This window comes from Nelumbo nucifera, chromosome 5 (assembly GCF_055504915.1).
Source record: "Nelumbo nucifera cultivar China Antique chromosome 5, China Antique-T2T, whole genome shotgun sequence".
NCBI classification, from domain to species: Eukaryota; Viridiplantae; Streptophyta; class Magnoliopsida; order Proteales; family Nelumbonaceae; genus Nelumbo; species Nelumbo nucifera.
This window is the reverse complement of record NC_142653.1, coordinates 70,495,016-70,515,124: the sequence shown is the minus strand read 5'-3', so window position 1 is coordinate 70,515,124 and position 20,109 is coordinate 70,495,016. Positions and strand designations below refer to the sequence as shown.

General features: G+C 39.2%; 1 protein-coding gene and 1 long non-coding RNA gene across 9 annotated transcripts in view; both read right to left on the bottom strand.

The window, feature by feature from the left end:
• Positions 1–20,109, bottom strand: part of LOC104610188 (uncharacterized protein At5g08430-like) — a 103,299-nt gene that overhangs the window by 23,571 nt on the left and 59,619 nt on the right. The window lies entirely within an intron of this gene.
• Positions 11–14,773, bottom strand: LOC148791847 (uncharacterized). Its single transcript, XR_016076220.1, has 3 exons — positions 694–14,773; positions 556–615; positions 11–468 (listed from the first exon to the last, which is right to left on the bottom strand). It is a non-coding gene; the product is annotated as an uncharacterized LOC148791847 (long non-coding RNA).

The window sequence follows — 20,109 nt, the reverse complement described above, 5'->3', positions numbered from 1 at the left end:
CTGCAAACAATTTGTTTGAATATTTTTTCACAAGAACCAGAAGAAAAAAAAAATAATGAACTATAATGCAAGGAATAATAACAATCTAATAGTGAGTACTCCACACAACAATTGCCATCGGAAAATAGAACACAAAATACAAATGTCACATATAGAACTAAAGTACCTCATAAAGTGACCTCAGATCAGGAAATAAATTGAACTGATCAGAATACAAGGTTTTATATACTTCTACCTCCAACAGGTTCAGTAAGCTATTTACCTTTGAAAAGTAATGTATACTAGTGTGTGAAAGACAACAGAATATAATATTAAGAAAGAAAGTTTAGCATAGTCTCTTCTTTATTATACAGATCCAGTGTATCTAGAAACTGCACAATTAACATCACCAAGGTTCAAAGGGGTGAAGTCATTTGGAACCCAACTTTTAGAAATTCTTTGCCTGAAAGGCAATTTGATTATAAAGTGCTGCATATAGGATGAAAAATTAATTCAATGATAAAAAAAAATTGAATTTTCAATTCGTTCAACAAGATTAGGAATAATTGAACTCACATTCGCGTGGAAGAAATTTCCTGGTTGGTGGCCATTGAAAGGGCTCTATCTCAAGATCAGCTGAAAAATGGGAAATTGGGAACTTCAATCTAACAAACAAATATTGTCTGAAAGTGAAGGAGATTGAAGATCACCTACTTTTGTAATGTAGACTCTCTAAGAAGATTTAGGGTGGCAACTATATTCCAGGACTGGAGTGGCCCAGGGTGCATTAACAAACTTCTACAATGATGCTGATTCATTCAGAACAAAAAGAATCAACCTTATAGAGGATAATCCCATTTACTTTGTAGGTCATTTGGAATGTAACAGAAGAATTGTTTGGAACATCACTAGGCCACTGTTTGAATTTGTAAGGATATCAGTCCATTCATTATGAATTGGAGGAACTAGTGACACATTAAAATACTTTTATCTTTTTTCACCTACTTGAGGAGTGCAAGTCAATTTATAGAGATGTAAATAAGCTGACCATTTATTAAATACATGGTTTGTAATACTTGAACCAATCAATCTAATAAAACAACAAAAAAAAAAGAAAAACAGCAAGAAATTGTAGAGAAGAGGAAGGAGAGAATAGAGTATTCAAGAGAGAGAGTGAAGAGCAGTAATAGTTTTAGTTGCTATCACTGAACATTATACTCCTACCCACCCAATAATGAAAAGAAAAAAAGAACAAGAATAAAGCTGTATACTGCTATCACTGATAAAATAAACAAACAGCTAAATATTCTCAACACTCCCCCTCGAGTTAGAAATATATATTTATCATTCCTAACTTGCTTAGATCATTTTCCATCTTGTTCTTAGCAACTCTTATTAGTAAAAATGTCTGCCAACTACATGCTAGATGTAACATAAGGCACGCAAACTTCTCCTGTAGACACATGATGTAATAGTTAAATAATAACATTTTGAAAAATGGAAAGAAATACAAAAAAATAATTACAGTAAACAATGTTGAGTGTGATAATCAGGAATTATTTTTATTAATGAAGAAAATGAAATAAAAAGTTTTAAATTGATACAGAAATGAAACTGCTTTCTTGTCCAGGTGGTTGGTTAAGGCTTTCCTGTGGTTTAACCTTTCAAGTCAAATGGGGCAATAAATGATGCCATAATAAAATAATAAGTTTTAAAAAAGATTTATGGACAGTTTATTAAATTTGTAGGAAACATTTGGACACATCTCTAATTTTATATATTCATCTTACTAAATAGAAATAAGTCCAATAAACAAGAATTCCTTTTATGAATGATGGAAATGAAATATAAAATTTAAAACCAACTAGAAGTAAAACCATATACCTATCTAAGTGGTGGAATAGTGGTAAAACCTTTTGGTTTAAACAGGTTAATCCATGATGTCTTAATTAAATAAAAATATTAAAAAGACACAAAATACCATGATAAATAACAATTATTTTTTATTTATGATGGAAATGGAATACAAAATTGAAGCCCAACAAATCCACTAGTAGGCCATGCTTCAACTACTTGGCCTTATTTCTTCGTGTGGTTGCACAATGTGTAACCCACTTCAATTACTTGTCTTTGTTATGGATTTTGATAAGAAAACTGAAATTGTTGTTGTTATTATTATTTGAAATTACCATGTACAATGCACATACACATTTACTAGTCTTTTCCTAAAAGAACAAATAGGGATTTAGTGATTGGATGATTAGCTTGCAATTCTGATATGATTCACTAAGTTACTATAATTCCAAAAGAAGAAAAAAGAAAGAAAGAAAAAAGGCACACAATTACAAAAGAGGATTCTCACTTGATCAATATGTAAAATAACAAAGTAGACAAAAACAAAAATAGATAGTATATGGCATTCATAAAGGGGGAGAAGATGGGCACAAGACAAAATGGAAAATAGAGAGAATGATGCCTATTTAGTCTCTTAATCTTCTCCAAGGATTTAAATATTGATATGATATGATTCACACGCTACGAATAGAAGCATATCCCATAAACAATAACTCCTTTCGGAAATCTTAAAGCTTGGGGGAGAGAAGAATTTAAAGCTGTTGAAGAAGAGAAGAAAAGAATCCTTTCGGAACTAGAGGATTTGGATAGTAGAGAGCAAAATGGGACCCTTAATGCCTTAAACAAAAAAAGAAGAGAAGATTTAAAAAAGGAATGCGAACAACTAGTTAGAAGGGAAGAAATTTATTGGAGACAAAGATCAAGAGTGAGATGGTTAAAAGAAGGGGACAATAACTCCAGATTTTTTCACACCTATGCCTCAGGAAGGAGTAGGAAGAATTGTATCTCTAAGATAAATCTGAACCAGAGGGAAGTGGAGAATACTGAGGAAATTTCAGAAGCTTTCCTTTCCTTTTTTAAAACCTCTACTCCAAGGATAGTGAAAACCAATTTACATTAAACAATTGGGAAGGCAACCCTATCAGCTGAAAAGAGGGACTAGTTGGAAAGAAGCTTTGATGAGGAAGTTAAAAAGACTATCTTCAGCATGGATGGAGATAGGACTCCAGGGCCGGATGGCTTCCCTATTCTTTTCTTGCAAAAGTGTTGGGAAATTGTAAAGACAGATCTTATAGATTTTTTCAGGGATTTCCACTCCTCTGCCATTGTTAACAAAGGTCTAAACTCTACCTTTCTCTGCCTCATCCCAAAGAAAGGGGGAGTTTTGGAAGTTAAAGATTTTAGACCTATTATTTTGATTGGGAGCATATATAAAATTTTGGCAAAGGTACTGGTCAACAGACTTAAAGAAGTCCTTGAAGATCTAATTTCCTCAAATCAGTTTGCTTTTGTGAAAGGAAGACAAATTGTAGACAGCATTCTTATTGCAAATGAGTGTGTGGAAGACAAAAAATCATCTGGGATCCTGGGGGTCCTTGTGAAACTTGATCTGGAAAAGGCATACAATAAAGTGGATTGGGACTGTATTCTTGATTGCTTAAGGCTAAGAGGTCTTGGTAGAAAATGAATCAGGTGGATTAAAGGATGTATTGGCTCTCCTTGGTTTTCAATATTGATAAATGGTGAAGCGAAAGGTTATTTCAAGGCTAGTAGGGGTCTAAGACATGGTTGCCCTCTTTCCCCCTTATTATTCACTTTGGTGATAGATATATTTAACTATCTGTTTGACAAGTCCATTCTTCTCAACTTGGTGAAAGGATTTGAAGTGGGTAGGAATAAGATTCACATCTCTCACCTACAATTCGCTGATGACAATATCCTGTTCTTGGATGCCTCCACAACCAACATCACAAACACTAAAATGGTAATCAAATGTTTTGAGCTCATCGTTGGATTAAGGGTTAATTTCTGCAAAAGTAGTATTGTAGCTATTAATTCAGTGGAAGTGGAACTTCTAGAAGATTCAAATCTTTGTTGGGGTGCAAAGAGGAGTACCTCCCCATTTCCTACCTTGGGATGCCTCTTGGGGGGAATCCAAAATCCCTTAATTTTTGGAGACCTATGGTGGAGAAATGTGAGAAGCAGCTTTCGACTAGGAAAAAGTGTTATCTCTCAAAAGGAGGTAGGCTTACACTTTTTTTTTTATCAGAAACGATAACTTTCATTAGAGAGATAAATTAAACTGAAATACAGAAGTCGACTCTTATTAGAAAAGGTTGATCCAATAAACATCAAACATTACAGCATTGCCCAATAAAGACTCTCCCTTACAGTCCCTTGTTTTGCTAGGGCGTCAGCAAAACTACTTGCTGATCTCCTTACCCACTTGAACCAAACACCCACCTCCCTTGTTATGCTAAGAATTTCCCTTATCAGCTGTCTATATTGCCAAATTCCCAGCTGCCTTAATTGCATCCACCCAATTACCAACTTGGAGTCTCCCTTTATCTCAATCTGCTGTAGCCCCAATTATTTGGCCAGTTTTACACCTTGGTGTAGTGCCAATATTTCCACTCTTAAGGAATCTCCAACTCCTATTGGACCTGAAAACAGAGCCATTATCTTGCCTTCATTATCTCTGGAAACACCTCCTATACCAGATGGGCCTGGATTACCTATAGAGCTTCCATCAAAGTTCAATTTCACCCTTTGTTGTGCCAGTGGGGACCAAACTTCCTGTATCATAGCTTTGGAAGTAGTAGTAGATGCTATAATACCCCAACTTCTATAAATTTCTTCAACTGAGAAATCCTTAAAAAGATCACAGGATTTCAACCAATGGATAACTTTAGTAGTTATTCCTTCCACAACCTCTTCCTTGGATCTACAACAGCCTTTGAAGATCCTATTGTTTCTTTCTTCCCACACTGACCACAATATAGCAGCTCTAGTGGCTCTCCACATAATCCTTCCACAAACCGTTGGTTGCCTATAAAAAGGTGGATCAAAGAGGTTCACCACACTCGAGGAGGGAGTCCACCTGCAGCCAAAGAGAGAAGAGAACCAAGGCCAAATAAAGAACACAAAGGGACATGAGATTAGTAAATGTGAAATTGTCTCAACAGAACCCAAACAAAGGCAAAAAACATGGGGGGAGAGGTACATATTCGGCCTCTTTTTCTGCAATAAATCCAAGGTGTTGATTTTTTGGAGTGCCACTTCCCAGCAAAAGGCCTGAATTTTTGGGAGTACAAGGCTACCCCACACCTCCTTTGAAGGAAAGTTCCCTACAAGTTTAAAGGTCTGAAGCAAAATGTTATAGAAAGAAGAGCAATTGAAAAAACCAGAAGGGGAAGGTTTCCAAATTCTGCTATCCCTACAAGACTGATCAAGAAAGACTTCCCCTAACTGAGTGATCAAATCATCAACCATCCCCATTTCAGAATCCCTTAGACCTCTTCTCAAGCCCAAATCCCAGGAGTTATGAACAAACACTGAAGAGATCACTTTTCTTTTGTTTTCTGACAAGGAGTAAGTAGAAGGAAATCTATCTCTAAGGGAGTTTTCACCAACCCAAACATCTTCCCAAAACAAGACTTTATTTCCAGCGCAAACATCATATTTGAAATAAGGAAGCATAAGAGGAAAAATACCTTGAATAGCTTTCTAAGGAGAACACTGAGAAGCCCCAGGGTCGAGTCCTGCATCCATCGGTAGTCTCCAAATCCATTTCCCCAGCAAAGTCGTGTTTCTTAATCTTATATTTCCTAACCCAAGACATCCATCATCCCTACTCCTAGAAACCACCTCCCACTTCACTAAGTGATCCTTCTTACACTATTAAAAGCCTCCTTATCAAATTTACCAGTCTACTTTCTTTCAGTCTTCCAGATTCCAACCAAAGTCAGAAATCAGATTGAGAAGCTCCAAAGGAACTTTGTTTAGAAAGGTGGTGGGGAAAAGAGAAGCCATTTGGTCAGCTGGAAACAAGTATGCAGACCTGAAGAGGAAGGTAATTTGGGTATTGGACAGCTTAAAGAGAAAAATTCTGCTCTACTAGGCAAATGGCTATGGAGATTTCCAAAAGAACCCAATGCTCTTTGGACAGCTGTCATCTCAAGCAAATACAGTCTAAATTCAAATGGGTGGGATTGCAATCTCCATTTGAACGGGACAAAGTCCACAAATCCCTGGAAAGGTATCTGTTCCATTCATACTTCTTTCTTTCCTTTTATAAGGTATATAGTGGGAAATGGATCTAAAATTAAATTCTGGAAAGATATTTGGTGGGGGGATTCCACCATGGATGCCTCTTTCCCTAGGCTTTTTAACCTATCCCTCAACCAAGAAGCCACTATTTCTTCCTGCCTTCCAAACCAAACTGCCGAGAATTCCTTAAACCTCCACCTCAGAAGACCCCTTAGGGACTCAGAGATTCCTGATCTAATAGCCCTAATTCAGACCCTCAAAGAAGCATACATCTTCCCCTCTTATTCTGACAACCGAATCTGGACCCTACACCCAAATGGCGAATTCTCTTCTAAGCATATGTTCAGGGCTTTGATCGGTGAGGAACATCATTCCTATTTTCCTTATAAGAAAATCTGGTGTAGCCACATTCCTACAAGAATTTGCTTCATTGTTTGGGAAGCTTGTCTCCAAAAAGTTAATACTTGCGATCTCCTTCAGAAAAAACTCTTGGGTAGATGCTTCATTTCTCCCCATGTTTGTATTCTATGCCTCAGCAAGGGTGAATCTGCAGATCACATCTTTCTTCATTGCAGGTTTACCCAAAGGATATGGTCATACTTCTTGAAAATGGCAGGTTATAGCTGGGCCTTCCCAAAACACATTATGGACATATTGCACCAATGGCAAGGAACAGGTTTAAGTAAAAGGGATAAAGTCTTTTGGCAATCAGTGTTACATGCAGTGTTGTGGGGCGTTTGGGATGAAAGAAGCAATCGCCTCTTCAATAATAAAAGCAGAACCCTAGAGGAATTAATATCAGATATTACTTACCTTTGCAATCTCTGAACGGTGAATTCAGATCTGTTCAAAGGAATTTCAGTCAATGATATTAATAGAGATGTTTACCCCTTTCTGTTTTTCCCTCATCCCCAGAAAACGGTCTTGAGACACCCCGTTCTTTTCTGTGAAGGGGTGATTACCCATAACTTTGATGGTTGTGCCTTAGGCAACCCTGTTTTTGCTGGTATTGGAGGTATAGTAAGGGATGAAAGGGGAAATATATGATGGACGTTTAGTGGCCCAATTGGTTTGGGCCAGAATCAGGCTATCTAAAGTGATGGCTGCTCTCACCAGAATCAGGATAATAAAAAATTTGGGAATTCAGAATTTGACTATTGCAGGAGATTCAACAAATATGATAAAATGGTTGAGAGACAAAGAGGGGGGTACTTGGAGACTGAATCATTATCTGACAGAGGCTTGGGATTCTTTGAATTATTTGAATGTTAACATAGTTTGGATTCCTAGGGAACAGAATCATACTACAGATGGCCTAGCTAAATTTGGTGTGTACTTGGAGCATTTGTATTGCGACAAGCTTCCTCTGTTGTAACTAGTAGGGGTTCTTCTCCTGTTCTGTATATCTCCCCTTGTTCCCTCTCTTTTTCTTAATGAAATCTGGTTAAATTTTCTCAAAAAAAAATGTATCGAACCAATACAGATGTGTATCAGCCTGTATTGCGTTGTATTGGCTAATATGCACCGCTACCGACCGATATGCATGATAAGTTGTGTCTTTCTATTCTCTAAGTCTCTATAAAAAGACGCACATGGTGATTCAAACTCAGGTCACCTAGTGCGCACCCAACCGTCACTGCGATTCTAAACCACCAAGCTACGCTTCATATTGTGATAGTAAATGATGTAGAGAGACTGGGCCGAATGGGCCCTAGCCCATTAGTGTCTTTCTTATTAGTTCGTTCTTGTTATGCTTTCTTATTGGGCCTTTTCTTTATGGGCCTTTAGCTCTTATTTATGTTTTCTAAGTTTAGTGCTGATGTGGACGCCTACTTAAGGGCCTCCTTGTAATTTATGTAACTTAAGTAAATTTAATAAAAGATTAGAGTAGGGGAAAGAGGAGATTCCTTTCTTTCTCCTTTCTTCTCCAATCTTCCTCCTTCTTGTTGTCTCCTTCTTTTTCTCTAATTTCTTTTGCTTTATTTTGAAATATTCTACTGATTTTATTAGTTTGAATCACATCTTGGTATCAGAGCAGGTCTCCCTTCCGTTTTTCTTTTTTTCCTTTTTTTTCCCATACACCTTTTTTCTAATCGAAAGGTGTATGGAGAGATAAATTGCTGATTATTCAGAGATCTTGTTTGCCTAGTTGGTAGAGGGTTTGGAGAGTCAGAATCTGGTCAAAGATTGCCAAGAAAGTGGGACTGCAAATTTTTTTCCCAAAACCCTAGCCGACTAGAGAATTTCTAGTTACGGGTTGAAGAGGCTGTTTGGGTGTGACACTTGTAATCATGTGAAGAGGAATAATAGAGAAGAAAGAGAGAGAGAGAGAGAGAGAGAAGAAGAAGAAGAGAAAAAGATATGAAGGGTCGAAAGAATTTGGAGATGGCAGCACCCAACTTCCCTTTCATTTAAAAGTTTTATAACAATTCTAAGAAATTGCAAATAGGCCCCTGGCACCTTGGTAGCACATCCTAAACAAAAGAAAAGAACATGCTGACAGCATTGTAACAACATGAATAAGAAAAAACAATTTAAAACTAACACTCCCCCTCAAGTTGGGTTGAATATATCTATCATACCCAACTTGTCACACAGCTCATTGTGTCGTAGGTGTGGAAGTCCTTTTGTGAGAACATCAGCAAGTTGCTCCTTAGATTTGACATGAGGTGCAAATTTCTCCCTTTCCCAACTTTTCTCTTATGAAATGCTTGTCCACCTCAATGTGCTTGGTCCTATCATGTAGGATTGGATTACTGGCAAGGTTAATGGCTGCCTTATTGTCACTGTAGAGGGACATAGGATTGTGGACAGTAACCCCAAGTTCTCCTAGAAGGTTCTTCAGCCACCCCATGTGCCATAACTCTATACTCTGCTTCAGCACTTGACCTTGCCACTACAGTTTGCTTCTTACTTCTCCATGTCACTAGATTTCCCCCTACAAAGGTACAATACCCACTTGTGGATTTTCTATCATCCACAGCTCCTGCCTAGTCAACATCTATGTAGACTTCCACCTTCAAATGATTATGTTTGCTGAATAGTAACCCTATTCCCATTTACTTCTTCAAGTACCTAAGAATCCTCTCTGCCGCCTCCATTTGTTGTCTTTTAGGGGAATGCATGAATTGGCTTAGGACCCCAACTGAGTAAGCAATGTCTGGGCGAGTCATGGCCAAATAAAGCAACCTTTCCACTAGTCTTTGAAACTGTTTCACATCTTTTAGTGGTTCACCATCACAATTTCCTAGCTTATTGCCAACATCCATAGGGGTATCGGCTGGTTTTGCACCTAACTTGCCTATATCTTGTAACAGATCTAGGATATACTTCCTTTGAGAGATGAAGATGCCCCTTTTTGAGCGGGCAACTTCAATTCCAAGAAAGTACTTTAGGGGGCCCAGATCTTTCACTTCAAATTGAGAAGCTAGGAATTCCTTTAACTTTTGTATTTTTGTGCTCCAGTTTCCTGTAAGGATGATATCATCTACATATACTATCAACACAGCCACTTGTTCCTGATATCTCTTCACAAAGTGAGTGTAATCAGATTAACATTGCTTGAACCCCACTTGTTGAACTGCCATATGAAATTTACTGAACCACGCTCGAGGAGATTGTTTTAGACCATAGAGAGACTTTCTTAGTTTGCACACGTTACTCACTTCCTTTGGTACAGAAACCAGGGGGTTGAACCATGTACACCTCCTCCTCCAGATCACTATTCAAAAAGGCATTCTTAATATCCAGTTGATGCAATTTCCAATCAAGGTTTGCAGCTAATGATAGAAGAACCCGTATTGAGTTCATCTTGGCTATTGGGGCAAATGTCTCATCATAGTCAACACCATAAACTTGGGCATACTCTTTAGCTACCAGCCTTGCTTTGTACCTTTCAACTGTCCCGTCTGCCTTGTGTTTCACTGTAAACACCCGCTTACACCCCACTGGGTCATTCCCTATTGGAAGATCCACCAACTCCCATGTTTGATTCTTGTGGAGGACATTGATCTCCTCCTTCATAGCATCTGTCCATTCAAGGTACTTTAAAGCTTCTACCACGTTTCTGGGTATGGGAATACTATCAATTGCAGATAGGAAGGCACGGTGAGAAGGGGAAATGTGGTCATAGGACGCATATTGGGTAATGGGGTGTTTGGTGGTGCATGACTTGACCCCTTTTCTATGAGCAATAGGAATGTCAAGGTCATCCACACCGAAACGGGGGCTATGGGATCAACAAGTGTTGGACTTACCTCCTGGGAATCAAATAGTGTTGGTTCCTCAGTGTTTGGTGGCTCCACACCTTTGTCACATTGTTGATCTCTACGGCATTGACGTTGGAAGACACGAAAAGGAACGGGATTCGGAATAGAAGGAAGGGAGACTTGACGAACATGGGCCGACTTCTCTTCCACATTACTCTCCCCTTGAGGAGAAGTAGGGAAAAATGGTTCAGACTCAAAAAAGGAGACATCCATGGAGACGAAGAACTTATGACCAGGGAAAAATGGTTCAGACTCAAAAAAAGAGACATCCATGGAGACAAAGAACTTATGACCAACGGGATCAAAGCATCGATAACCCTTTTGTGAAGAGGGATACCCTAGAAAGACACATGGAATAGACCGAGGGTCCAACTTACCATGGGATGGGGACAAGTCATGGACAAAGGCACGACAACCAAACACCCTCATGGGAATTGAAAAAAGAGGAGACTGAGGAAACAATTAACTGATGAGGGGCCTTGTAATTTAACACTCTGGAGGGCATGCGGTTTATGACATAAGCAGCAGCAAGTACAGCATCAACCCAAAATCACTTGGGAACATTCATATGTAACATCATCCCTCGGGCTACCTCAAGGAGGTGTCTGTTTTTTCTTTCTGCAACACCGTTTTGTTGTGGTGTTCTTGCACATGAGCTTCTATGAATCGACCCATGGGAAGCAAAGAACTCATTTAGTTCACCATGGAAATATTCCTTCGCATTGAAAAATCTGAACTTCCACATGGAATTGTGTAAACACCATTCTTTGGAAATCTCTTACAATCTTTGGGACTTCGTCTCTATTACGCATGGGAAAAATCCATGTATAACGGGAGAAATCATCAACCAATGTGATAAAGTACTTATACTCGCCCTCCGAAGTTATTGTAGTGGGCCCCCACACATCAAAATACACAATATGGAAAGGGAAACTTGAATTTTTATTACTTGAAGAAAATATTGTTCTACATTGCTTGCTCAATTGACACGTTTGACAATGGAAATCTGAGATTGAACAGGACTTAAATAAAAACGGAAACAAAGACTTTATTATTTCAAAAGACACATGTCCTAACCGATTATGCCACAAAACAATTTGACCCTTATTTGACCAACTATAAGACTCTGAAGATGACACCAAGAAACCAGCCTTGCTGTCGAGAGTGTAGAGACCATCCACTAAGCTTCCTCTACCAATCATCCTCCCAGAAGTTAGATCCTAAAAAATACATGAATTAAGAAAAAAGGTTACACTGCAGTTTAATAAATTTGTGATACTACTAATAGAAGAAGGTTGATAGGTAGCTAAGGGACATGCAAAACATTACTCAGGTTAAGTTTGATCCCTGACCTGTAATGGAAGAGAAAGAGCCATCTGCAAGTCTCACTTTATCCCTTCCTAACAAAAGGTTATAAGAACTGAATAGGTTTGGCTTACTAGTCATGTGATTAGAAGCCCCTGAGTCAATGATCCAGGGGGAATCTGTGGCTATGGAGACGTGGAAGGCAAAAGCTGCATTACCTGATGTAGACGCAAACAAAGTAGAAAGGTTACCAGCAACTGATCTGTCCATCTGGCGTAAGGCCCTACCATATGATAACAAGTGACTACAGAAGGAGTTCATAATGTCTTCCTTGGGGTCAGAACCAATGAAGTGTTCTCGAGTAGTATCAGTTGGCACCACAACAGACCGAGTTTCTTGGGTTACCACATTTGTTGCATTGTGTGTTGTATTAGGCTTCTTCTGACTCTATACCTACCCTGCTCTTGGTTCTTTACAATCCACTTTGGTCTCCCATGGAGCTCCCAACATGTGTCGTGCGTATGTGTTGAACGACTGTCACAGGGGTAGTTCTACAGCGGAAGAACCCGTGCGGCGTCCAAGACAAGCCTTTATGCGCTTAGAGGCTAGGAGTTGCCCGATGAGATGGCTCCACCAAGGTCAGTAGCACTGGATCATGACCTCAAGTCCAATGGCCGGGGCACTCAGCTGGCTCAGACCGGTCCATGGAAGGTGCCGCTTACGTGCTAAAGGGGGACAACCATAATGCAAGGCGACTGTGCGCTGAGGAGGTGACTTGGCACCGATGTGAAGGGTCTCTTGTATGCCGATGATGATAGGCACCTGTGTGCCATGTTGATAGGCAACCGCTTGGGCCGGAACACACCCGTGTGCTAGAGGCAATGGGGTAGCTCACTCAGCTTGGGCTAGGGGCTGGCGTGGTGAAGGGTCATGCTTGAGCCAGGCCCGCATGCCAAGCCTCCCTTGAGCGTCGGCAACGCAGTGCCGGTCCAACACTATCCCCATGAGCATATGTGCGCCCATGAGGAACCCTGGTAGCCATGCTAGCCATTAACTAGGGTCGCCCCACAAGGGATGAAGGTCTAGGAGTGCCAAGGTTAGGCACCCAAGGAGGTCGACCACCCCTCCTCAAAGAGTACGTTAAGCTTTTGGTGGTCTGCCTGAAGATGACATCAATTCTCCCAAAAATCTTACAGGCGAAAATGACGGTGGTGTCCCTTAACGTAAGCCTGCCAAGCGTAGGCAAGGCTAAGCCTGTGTCAGACCGTAACACGACGACAGTGAGTGTAGAACTTATCCTTGTCATCGGCTTTCCAGGAATCGTTTTTCTTTCCTACATTATTTCCACCCATTGCAGCTAATGCCACTTGTTGCTCCCCCTCAGTTGTAACCATCACACTCCGCCTACTTTCCTCAGACTGAACAAGGGAATACACCTCTTGGATTGAGGGCAACTCTTTCCTAAAATCTGAACTCTAAGGGGTTCATATATGGGGTTTAGTCCTAACAAGAAGGAAAAAACCCGCTCCTGAGAGACCAGCTTCTTATAGGCTCTAGCATCATCCTCATGTTTCCATTCTATAGCTTGATAGAGGTGGTCTTGGCCTGAAGTAAGAGCTGAATAATAGGCTGATAAGCTGCGGTTTCCCTGTTTACAAGTTGAGGATTCAGCTTGCAACTAGTAGATCTTAGCAAAGTGCCTTTGCTCTGAAGAGGTGGTCTTGGCATGTTCCCATATCTCAATTGCAGTATCTGCCCACATAAAATTCTTTTTCACATCAGATTCCATGGCTGCAAGGAGCCAGGACATCACCATATTGTTTTCTTGGTCCCACCGATCATGTTCAGCAGTCCCACTCTTGGGTTTTCACCCTTCCATTTATGTAACCAGCTTTTCCCCTTGCTGCTACATAAAGTTTTACACCTTTGGCCCACTCCGGGTAGTTCAGACCATGTAAAGGGGTTATTGGCATAGGAAACATCATGCTTTCATTCCCCATACCTGCTGTACTATGGGTTGATGTAACCCCAGATGATGCAGAATCATCATTCGTCATTTTCAAAGGCAGGTTTACAAGCCAAAACAGGAAAACTGCAGGTGCACAAGACCAGTCCTCACACCAGTACTATTTCTAACAGTCACAATCAAGGCACAAAACACCACACCCTACTTCTGAAAACATGTGCACACTGTTGAAGCACATAAACAATCCAGGAAGAAGAAGAATACTGTTGTACCAAGTATACTGTTGTATATTCCACACTTCACAGACTAATTCTAGCATATACCTGGACAAAAGGGATCACACACCCCTGTACAACATCTGTACGAAGGTGCAAGGAACATAACAGACCTTCATAGCATCAGCCAAAGGTCAAAAAAGAAAGTTTATAGGTCTTCACAGCATTCGTCGAAGGAACCAGACCTTCACAGCATCGGCCGAAGGTCAAAAAATAAAGTTTTTAGGTCTTCACAGCATCATTCGAAGGAACCAGGTCTTCACAGCACCAGTCAAAGGTCAAAAGAACGTTTTTTGAATCTTCACAGCATCAGTCGAAGGAGGCAAGGAAGCTTCACAGCATCGGCTTCCACCAATTAGGGTTACCTTGGTGCTACGACCAAGGAAGAACCCAGAAGAAGAGACGAAAGTTATTTCTGATCAGTCCGATTTGAAAATTTTGTCTTCACAGTCCAAGAAAAGAGATTGACGCCTGGGTTGAGTGAATACTTCTTAGCGAAAGAAAACTCCTATTGCCCAGCGTGTTGCTCTGATACCATGTAATCATACGAAGAAGAGGAATAACAGAGAAGAGAGAGAGATATAAGAGAGAAGAGGAGAAGAAGAAGAAGAAGAAGAGAAAAAGATATGAAGGGTTGAAAGAATTTGGAGCTGGTGGCACCCGGCTTCCCTTTTATTTAAAAGTTTATAACAATTCTAAGAAATTGCAAATAGGCCCCTGGCACCATGGCAGCACACCCTAAACAAAAGAAAAGAACATGCTGCCAGCAATCTAAGCTGACAACATTGTAACAACATGAATAAGAAAAAACAATTTAAAACTAACAACAACGCTCAAGACTTAGAGGGTTCCTTTTTCTCTCCAAAAGTGGGCGGCTGCAATTGGAAGTGGTTTGGATAGCTCTAGTTTGAGCGGCTATCTCTTCTCTCTTTCTCCTTGGAGGCCAGGTACGGTGAAACCGTAGCTTTGGGGCTTGTGAGTGCTTGATTGACCTTAGTTAGGTCTATAAAGGTTAAAAACATTGTTTTTTTTTTTATTTTCGTTTAATTGATGGAGCAATCTGGAAGTGAGGTGAAGAAGATCCCGGTGTCGGGGGTTGGCCCCGTAGGTTCCTTTTGATAGGAGTGACCACAATTAAACTTGATGGAACAAATTACCTTGCGTGGGCACAATCTATTAAGATCCATGTCTGTAGTAGAGGTAAACAAGGGTTTCTAACAGGTAGTAAGGCAATGCTGGATGAGTCTAACCCTACATATGAGAAATGGATGCAAGATAAATACATAGTTATTGGGTGGTTGGTAAATTCTCCGTAGATTTTGCTTGTTCTCATATTTCACAAGCTGTTTCAGCCCACATAAAAATCTTCCTTACTTGTGGCAGCATGGAAACCAAAAGCCATGACATCACCATATTTCTTGGTCCCATCTGTCATGTTCAACACTATCAGTCTTTGGTTCTTTCACTTTACTATTAATATACCCAATTTTTCCTCTAGCAGTAATTCAAGATAGTTCAATCCATCAAAGGGGATTACAGCCATGGGGAAACTCATATCCATCCCCCCACTCATTCCATTTTGACCTCTTGAAATTACAGAAGTTGCAAATTCTCAGAGGACATGATTCAAACACTTTTCAGATCTTACAGACACCTTATGATCCCTCCTATCACCAAGAAAACAGTTCTAGAAACACACCAAAGATGAAGCCCACATGGACACACTGCAATCTGGACACAATCTGACCACAAACCAGCTTAGATTGTCCAAAAAAGGCAAGATTTTAGGTTGATCTCAGTGCTGAAATGTCCTAACAGTCACACTCGACCAACTTCTAGACCATCCAAACACATCGACTGCTAGGAGGGGTCATAAACCAGTACAGTCACACCACAAGGGTTAAAAAATCAGGTCATCCACACCCTACAGATTTGTATTTTCAGATATGGGATCACACGATCCATAAAAAAAGAGGTTCAAACCTCACAACTTCTCAGAAGGAATTCAGCAGTTTGGATTATTCATATGGTTTTTCTTGGTACATGACCAAGATAAAAGAAAAAAATATTAAAAGGATCTATACCAGTCGTAGGCTTGTCCTTTTGATCACAGTTGAAGAAGACAAAAAGTTGAGGAAGTGGAAACTTTTTGATCTGCTCACAGGCCTAGCAGAACCGCTCTGATACAATATTAACAGCCGAATAGAGGAGAAGAGAAAGAGAGGAGAGGAGAGAAGAGAAGAAGAGTGTTTTGGAGTCAACATCCGCCGGCTGGCGGCGCCAGTTTATATTAATATATATAGGGCGACCATAATTATAAGAGAAAGGACCCTTATACCCCTACTTAAGTTATAAAGCAAAAAACGAAGAAAAAAACTACTTTAACTAGTCCAAATGAACCCTAACTCAGCAGAATACAAACATAAGAAATAAAATTAACATTCCAGCAAAAAGAAAATGAGTTTGCAAGATGCATACAAGAACTGTTTTTAAATTACTCATCTCATACAACAACAAAACTTTTTGATTATCAATGAGAGGGAAAATATAGGATGTACACAGGAAGGGGTTATAGGCTCTAAAATAGTAAAAATTACAGAGCTTCAAAAAAAGCATATTGCATATAAACAGCACCAAATGCATAGTCCAACCACCAGAAGCCTTAAATGCAACAACCATATGATAGTTTGAATGATTCCTTTATCTGATTTTCTTCGTTCTTAAGGTGCATACTTTGTTGTTTCCTAGGTTATGTTGTAAGAACCAGGAAGAGAAACTATATAGAATATACTGACATGCATCTTTGTGTACAAGACAGAGTAGATTCTTAATATTAATTATAGAGGTCATAACGACACTAACAATCAAAGACGTGATCCTAAATGTTTCAAAGATTGTTAATATTAATATGTTGCATCACTATACAATTTATTCATTCCCAAAGGGGGCTTTTCAACTTCAACCTGCCAAAAGAAAAGAAACTTTCTTCTTTTTGCTTGACAAATTCCATATTTCAGTCTCAAAATAGGATATAATTCTGTATTTAGCTTCTATTCCAGAGATTGTAAAACATGGTTAGAAGAAAGATACCCATCATCTGGTTCATCAATATAAAATCCCAACTTATTCATCACAAACTTCAAGAAACCAATGCACATGGTCATAAGTGTTCTCAAAATCCAGCTTGCAGATGAACACCTTATTATCAGCATTGCAAATATCATCCACTGTTGGTCCTTTCTAGAATATTTTCCTCAATTTTTAGGTCCTATTTGCAATTGTTAAGAGAGTAGGACATGGTGCAATGAAAATCTTGGACAGCAAGCATGAGAACATGAGTTGAAGTCTGAGGGTGGCTATTTGTTCAAAAAATGCAAAAGGTTAGGACCATACCCAGTCTACCCCATCCAAGACCCCAAATGACTATGGCCAACATTGGGTAATGGCCTTCATCAAGTGAGACAGGGTTTGTCCTACCAAAGTGAATGGGGGTTTGGAACTAGTAGTGAATCATTGAGGAATTCCTCACTTTTAAACAGTGTTTTAAAACCACAAGGCACAAAAAAAGCGCAAGGGCCAATTTGCACCTAAGGTGCAAGGTGAGGCACGCTCCCATTTAAGCAAGGCGCTAAATTACAAAAAAAAAAGCTAAAATATGCAAAAAAATTCAAAAAATATGAAACATAATGTTAGTAAAAATATAAACTTAAATTTTAAAATAAATGTTTTGAAAAACCTATTATCTAAATTAAAATACATAAACATAACATGTAAAATATATTCAAATGAAAACTTAAAAATAAAAGCAAACATATACAAGCATGTAAAACCCAAAATCTCTTTTTGTCCTTAATTGCATTACTTCAAGTAGGTAATTACAAGTAGAAGAAAAGTAGAGGACAGCAGTACAAAGAAAGAAGATGGAAAAAAGAAGAGGAAGAAGAAGAAGAGTTCGATGATCTCCTCTCTCCCCTCTCTAACCCTTTTGTTAATCTTCATTCATTAAGCTAATTATAAGTATGCCTTTAAGTGGGCAGCCAGCTAAGCAAGAACTTAAAGAACGAAACAATCAGTTGTTGTCAAATCTTTAGCTGAAGCTGAGTACAGAGCCATGAATCATGGAGTTTCTAAACTACTTTGGCTTCGATCCTTGATGGAGGAATTGGGTATTGAGTATGATAAGCCATTAATGTTATATTGTAATAGTCAGGCCACCATCAACATTCCTCACAATCCAGAGCAACATAACAAGACTAAAGATATTGAAGTTGACAGACATTTCATCCATGAAAGAGTGGCTTCTAGAGAAGTTTGTCTGTCATTTATCTCTTTTGAAGGACAATTAACTGATATCCTTACGAAGGGAATCCCCGAGGCCAAACTTCAGCATGATACTGGCAATCTTGGCATGATTGACATCTATGCTCAACATGGGCCTCAACACGTAGACTGTTCTCTTGTTTCTTTTGTTTATGTTCTTTGCTGTAATGGGCCTCAACATGTGCCTTACTTATGTTTTTTCTTAAAATTAATCGCCCAATTAAGGACCTTTGTGTAATTACTGTAAATTAAGTTAATGAAAAGGGATTAGGGTGTAAGAGAGGATTACATTCAAAAATCTCTCTCTGAACCCTTATTGCTGCCATCTTCTTGCTTCTCTCTTCTGCTGTTCTCTATCATCTTTTGATTATTTTTTATTAGTCCACTTCTTTTAGAGGACTGTTTTTCTTCTGAAGAAAAGTAGAGGACAGCAGTACAAAGAAAGAAGATGGAAAAAAGAAGAGGAAGAAGAAGAAGAGTTCGATGATCTCCTCTCTCCCCTCTCTAACCCTTTTGTTAATCTTCATTCATTAAGCTAATTATAAGTATGCCTTTAAGTGGGCAGCCAGCTAAGCAAGAACTTAAAGAACGAAACAATCAGTTGTTGTCAAATCTTTAGCTGAAGCTGAGTACAGAGCCATGAATCATGGAGTTTCTAAACTACTTTGGCTTCGATCCTTGATGGAGGAATTGGGTATTGAGTATGATAAGCCATTAATGTTATATTGTGATAGTCAGGCCACCATCAACATTGCTCACAATCCAGAGCAACATAACAAGACTAAACATATTGAAGTTGACAGACATTTCATCCATGAAAGAGTGGCTTCTAGAGAAGTTTGTCTGTCATTTATCTCTTTTGAAGGACAATTAACTGATATCCTTACGAAGGGAATCCCCGAGGCCAAACTTCAGCATGATACTGGCAATCTTGGCATGATTGACATCTATGCTCAACATGGGCCTCAACACGTAGACTGTTCTCTTGTTTCTTTTGTTTATGTTCTTTGCTGTAATGGGCCTCAACATGTGCCTTACTTATGTTTTTTCTTAAAATTAATCGCCCAATTAAGGACCTTTGTGTAATTACTGTAAATTAAGTTAATGAAAAGGGATTAGGGTGTAAGAGAGGATTACATTCAAAAATCTCTCTCTGAACCCTTATTGCTGCCATCTTCTTGCTTCTCTCTTCTGCTGTTCTCTATCATCTTTTGATTATTTTTTATTAGTCCATTTCTTTTAGAGGACTGTTTTTCTTCTGAAGAAAAGTAGAGGACAGCAGTACAAAGAAAGAAGATGGAAAAAAGAAGAGGAAGAAGAAGAAGAGTTCGATGATCTCCTTTCTCCCCTCTCTAATCCTTTTGTTAATCTTCATTCATTAAGCTAATTACAAGTATGCCCTTAAGTGGGCGGCCAGCTAAGCAGGAACTTAAAGAAAGCTTATAAAAAAGAAATAATAGACCCATAAAGACAGGCCCATTAACAAACAAATAACACACTACGAGAATAAAAGAATAGATACTAGGGCCCATTCAGCCCAGTCTCTCTACACCTTCAACGACCTATTCTAGGCAGAAGAAAACCAATCAACAACTTCTGCTTTGGCAAGACAAAAACTGTTTGGCTTTAGGCTGATTTGGCCTGCAAGGGTACTTTTATCATTTTAAATTGTTTGTAGTGGGATCCAAGGTGTAGCCACATAGGAGTCATTTTTCTAGTCATCAATTTATCAAGTTTTAAGTTTCACAGTCATAGGTTCAATAGACAAGGAGTCATTAATGTTATTTTCTTACTTCAGGTCCAGGATGTTTTCATAATTGTAGAGAACACTGATGTGGACCCCACGGCTGTGGTCCCCACTGTGTTCGTATGG